At 30.3% G+C, this 6,142-nt stretch overlaps 1 protein-coding gene across 1 annotated transcript in view; it reads left to right on the top strand.

Moving 5' to 3' along the window:
- LOC106678004 (parathyroid hormone 2 receptor) overlaps positions 1–6,142 on the top strand; it is a gene marked incomplete at its 3' end in the record, with an annotated part of 310,108 nt that overhangs the window by 218,080 nt on the left and 85,886 nt on the right. Inside the window, 1 exon segment of the mRNA XM_067045048.1 lies at positions 3,037–3,131.

Genomic DNA, 6,142 nt, shown 5'->3' with positions numbered 1-6,142 from the left:
ATATAGATTGAGAACCATTGTATTCTTATTTATTTATTTTTTAAAGGCAATTGTAATTTTTAAAATAATGATTTAAATTTATAACTACAGTAGAACCTCTTATATCGGGACCGAAACATCACCGGTTAATCCGTAGTGTATAAAAGAATAAAACTGAAATCTTAATCTAGTTCATGTATCAGATAAAGATCAAAATACAACTAGAACATAATATATATATTATTATATAATATATAATCAAATTAAAATTATTAAACCTATTCCCTATGATTTAAAAAAAAATTCATTGAACAATCTTTACGTTTTTAATAGCAATTTTTGTTACATTTATGCTTCAAAAAATCTGTTATTTTTTTTTTAATTATTATTAAATTAGATAAAATTTACCTACTATTAAAATTAGATTCCACAATACGGAATAATTGTGGTAATACTACATGAGGGTAAGGCAACCATTCTGAGATAATTTCTATTGTCGTAAAAAGAAGTAGATAATAATAAAGGCTTAATGAACCCGAAAGTTCTATGCCGATACCACCAATATTGAATATCACCATGATATGGATGCCGATACCACGAAAAATATTTATATAATCTAACTTAATTAATTTTTAGTTAAATACATCAATAGGACCCTCCAAAAAAACCATGTTTGTTTCAAATCAAACCAATCTTAACAACCTCTAAATGGTATAATCACCATTAATGTTAAAGATTGAATAATTTAGACATGTTTATAGGATGTTGGCATTGAAATTAACTGTTCAGAATACAATTAAGTTTTGTTTTTTCTTCATTTAGCCCATTATTGATGTCTAGTCTTCAATTTTACTCCGAAATAAGGTCCCAAATTTTTTTGTAAATATAATTTTAAACATCATCATAAATATAAGTTATAGTTCTGACCATTAATTTGTGACTTCTGATCAGGAGTTAGAAACATTAAATTTTAATAATCACAAAAATGAAGTTTTTGTGAATGCCAGTACTTTCAAGAACTATATAATTGTATATTTTGCTGAAATCTAATCTTTGTTTTATATATACGTATTTTTTTTAAGCTAATCCAAATCTTAACTCATTTCTCACTAAACATTTGAAATTTATTATTATCAATTTTATTTTTAAAATACAAAAGTTGTTTGAATTTTCCTTGTGTGATATAATAATAAATAATATTTTAAATTGATTTCTCCATTATAGAGGAGCACTTACATTAATTAATGTTTAACTGGGCAAACAAACGCGGCCATTTTCAAAATACAATACCCCGGGGCCGCAAAGGCAAAGGCTATTTATCAGTAACCCCCCCCCCCACCACAAATTCTCTAAGCATTAATTTGACATAGATTTACTGTCCAAATGGAGATTTGCTTGTAGCTCTTTTGCTATAATTTAGCTTATTAAACCTGACAATAACAGATTGATAATAATTTGTAGAGTAATCAACATTATTATTCTACGTTTTCATACATCTCTCCGAATATTTGAAAAAGATAATCGATTCTGAATTTTTAACACCACTTGCTAATTGATAATAAAAGCTGCCACGATAAGGACAATAAGTATTGGAGTTTTAAGTTTTAATTCATACAATATATACAGTCTAAAAAGAAGAAAAATACATACATACATATAACAAAAACACGGCCACTTTATCTAAACTTTACACCAATACAGAAGATAAGGATATAATAGAACTACAATCTGATATATTGTATGAAATTCCTTGTGAAGAAAATTGTGTTAAACCCTATTTTGGTACCTCAGAACAGTATCTAAAACGAAGCGTATATCAACACAAACATAGTTGTACCTCTATACCAAACAATCCCAACAAACCTGACCAAACAGCTCTCACTACACTTTTTAGAAAACCAGGACATAAATTTAAATTTGATGCACAAAAAATCATACACCGGGAAAAAACTTTTAAACGAAATTTAAAAAAAATGATCACATTAGAAAAACATAAGAATCAAGCTATCAATAAAAAATCAGATGTACAAACTTTAAATTCATGCTATTCTAACCTAATAAATACAGAAAGACACAAATAACAACATGAAATAGAAACAGACAAAATATACAGACTACCTATTAAAAATAAACCAAAAAAACGGTACATGTTGGGGAAACCTAAATACACACCATTCATACATTTCAAAACCGCTTCAGGCCTTCCCCAAAACTTCAAGATGGTAGCATTATAATGTAGAGCACACTGCAGTTGAGAATCGTAAATAATGTTTGTATTAAACCATATTTTAATTGTAATATTTATTATTCAGAGATTGCACTATGTACTTGTAGTTTTGTGACAATTATTTGAAGAGAGTGTATGCTCTAAAAACTGTATTTTTTTCATTGTAGGGCATGACTATGCAAAAAATAAAGTTGCGAAACGATGGATTATTACAAAGTTCTATTATTGACTGATCCTCAAGACCCACCAACATAAAAAATGTATACATACAATAAACAAATCTCAATTTCTATTCTTTAATTCTTACTTTAATAAAAGTCTTTCAAAAATTTGAGAGGTTTCAGAACTGTGGTAGAGGTATGTCGGCACAACAAAACAAAACGGTTCAAATTGGAAACAATATTCCTAAGTACGCTACAACGCAACGTAAGTTAGGACCTATGTTTTAAAGTCCAGAAATGAATTAATTTTGAGATAGCTATGGTTTTGTCTAAGATTTTTCTATTGTTTCTTTTCTTTCTTAATTTTTTTGTGTTTTTTTCATAGCTTGTATTTATATATTTTTTAAAATTTTATTTTCCAGTTCCCTCTCTGTACAGTGAGACTATAACATAGATAAATAAATAAACAATTATATCCTCTAATATCTTTTTGATTTTAGCATTAACAATTAATAAACTGTGATTAATAAGAGAAATATATTATTAATTAAGATTCAAAAAAGTTGTTCATTAAAATATCTTTTAAATATAGCAAGAATAACGTATTTTAGAAATTATTATCTAATTACCGACTATCTTAAATGTATTCAACATTTTTTTCTGTTTCAGATATTCAACAAGAATAAAAGTCATTCAGAGTGGAAACTTGAAAAAGCCAACAACCTCACCAGATACTAAGGCGTTCTGTATTTATCGATTGCCAGGTATGTTCTTAGGGTGAAAAAATGTAATTTTAATATCATCAAGTTATTAGTAATTATATATAGTAATTTTATCAGTAATTCGTAATTTCTAATTATATTAATTATTCAGTAATTACTAGTTAATTAATCATAGTAACTAACGAACTAGGCATACAACATACAAAGCATTATTATAAGTAGTGAAACAACTTTTTATTTAACTTTTCATGTATTTGTATTATAAAATTAATCTAAAATACAAGTAATTTATGATTTTTTTATTTGTTCTTTTTCTTTATACTTCCGTTTTATTTATTTTTTTTTAATTATTGATATTTTTGTTGTTCTCTTCGTCCACCTACGTTCTGGGATCCGTCGACAGTGCCCATACCATCACAACCGGCTTCTTCCAATCCTTTCCAGAACTCCTTCAGTCACCCCTAGTCTACTCCTAATAAAGTCTCATTCCTGACTAGGCGGGAAATCTTCAAGCATCTCCTCCAAAAATCCATCTCTGCCGCTTGTAGTTTGGAGTGGAGTCCTGAGTTGCGTCCAGGTTTCTGCGGCGTTATTAAGTGAGGTCACAACAATACTTCTAAAAATGCGCTTTTTGTTGTCTGTTAAGATGACCAAATTCCAGAGAACTAGATCCAACATTCTAGTCACCCTTCTTGCCAGACCAGCTCTCCTTCTAATCTTTGGTTCCGATCACTATTCCCATCTATTGTCGATCTCTGGTATTTGAAGGAGTTTACCTTTCTACATAAACTTCCATTAACCTAAAGGTCCACTGCCTCTTTGCAATTTACTGACAGTTATTCGGTCTTATCAAAATTTATTTGTAGACCCTACAGGTTGTATTCTTTTTTCAGGGCCTTCAGCGCTTCTTCCAGCCCTTCTCTGCTATATGCGACCATTGCTTGGTCGTCGGCCAAGGGAAGGGACCGTTGAGTTCAATGCCTTTCTTTTCCAATTGCGGGGTTCACTCCTTCACTGCCTGTTGTAAATAAATTTTATACAGGATTGGGGACATACGGCATCTCTGCTTAGGACCCTTGGACGCAGAAAAAGCGTCAGACAAGAAAAAGCCAAGCTTCACTCTGTACTTGTCGTTTCTGTATGCACTCCTCACTGCATTCATTAAAGCAGTTCTAATACCCGCACTATTAAGAGCTTCCTATATCTTATGCCTTGTTACACTGTCGTAAGCCGGTTCTAGGTCTATAAAAGCTGTACAGCTCTTCCTTTCTTCATTCGTTTTCTATGAGCTGCTTTAGGACAAATATACTGTCCGTACTAGACCCGGCTGCAGTGAAGCCAAGTTGTTCCTCTGGGGTAACAAAGTCCTCTTCTTCTAATTTATCCTTCAGAATTCTTGCAATTATTCTGATTATTAACTAAAGGGGGGAAAAAAAGGAAAAATGTTTTCCAGGTAGTTTTTTTCGGAAATAAACTATAATTAAAGCTGCATAATCACTCTTAGAAAACTAAAAAGTCTAAACATAATGTACATAGTCATAAAAATTAATGGAGAGTGACGAGAGATAAAAAAGAGTTACTCCTACACTAATTTGAATTAAACCAGCTGGCACAGGTATTTTTCTTTCGTGTTTTCGTGCCTGGGTAAAAGTTAATTTTTTCCTTCCTTTAAGCTTTGTATGGAATTATAATTAGGAAGAATAATAACAGATGCCTATAATAATTCAATATAAAATATAATAATACAATTCAATAAATTTTTTTTTGAAGGAACATTCAATCATTTTCATATCTTGTTTTTCTTAGTTCTGATGGCGATCACAAACTTCAACTGAAACTTCGACTAACATTAATCAAGTATAATTTATCTTAACCTTATGGGTTTCTTTCTTGATCGGTTCATTTAAAAATCTTTAGATTAAGATATCTCGAAAACTTTTTTTTTTTACTATGAGTATATAAAATGAAGATAGTCTGCATTCATTATGTGATCGGTATTAGAGTTTTTTTTAAATGCACTCGGATCATCTTCCGTTTATTTATTTGTTCTTTTTTACCGATTTCATTACTTCTATACACATCCTTAAAGGATATCTTATAGACGTTATGTCTAGTTTTTTAATATTTGTTCAATATCCGTAATATTTATTGTGAAACCTTTATAAAAAGGGATAATATAAAACTTTTTCTTCTCTTGCCTGTGTAAAAGTTAGAAGCATCCTGAAATTTTTAAAGATCTCTTCAGAGTCAATCAAAAGAAAATATCTTTCCGATTTACAACTTAGATGGAAGCCTCTCTTTCCAAAGCCGTAAAATCGGATTTATCACGTAAATTATTTACGATTTCGTTCTGATTGACTTCAGCGTCGCTTTCACTGATAGTGAATCTGTCGATTTGCTTTTTATACTAGAGACTTTTTCTTATATCATTTGTTTAACAAAAGGACAAGGCATCATTTTCAATTCATAGTAAATGAAAGGGATTTGTATTTTAATAACAAATTGTATTTCCGTTAATTAAGTGCATGGGTTGAAATAGTGACTTCAGTGAGGGATTAAACACTTGAACCATTAAGTTTACGTCGAGAGAAAAAAACAGCATATCTCATATAAGAGAATGATGCATATTATAACTACAGGTTAGATTTTTTGTGCTAATTTAAACAATAGATGTCTAAGGGGTCCAGACCACTCTAGAAATAGCGATATATTTCAAATAGTTTTTATGTACGAAAAAAAATTATATACTACATCCTTGATTGACCGTGGGTAATATTGAAAGGAAGGAGGTCAGGGTGCGGCCAAAGCAAGAATTTCACGAGAATGGCTTAATGGATTTTCATTGTTAAGGAACTAAATTATTGTAAATAGTATTTACTACAACTTATATTTAATTAGTATCAGCGATTAAATATATATATTACCAGGCAGTTAAATTTGAAAAAGCCCTATTTACGACAACCTACTTCAGCACTCCAAGGATGTGGCCAACCTCCCCTCTCACATTCCTTGGCTTCACTTATGTTCAGAAGGAGAGTAGAGTTATACCGCTC

The sequence above is a fragment of the Halyomorpha halys genome, unplaced genomic scaffold, assembly GCF_000696795.3.
Source record: "Halyomorpha halys isolate HHAL.00 unplaced genomic scaffold, Hhal_1.1 Scaffold118.1, whole genome shotgun sequence".
Taxonomy (NCBI): domain Eukaryota; kingdom Metazoa; phylum Arthropoda; class Insecta; order Hemiptera; family Pentatomidae; genus Halyomorpha; species Halyomorpha halys.
This window is presented reverse-complemented; position numbering and strand designations above follow the sequence as displayed.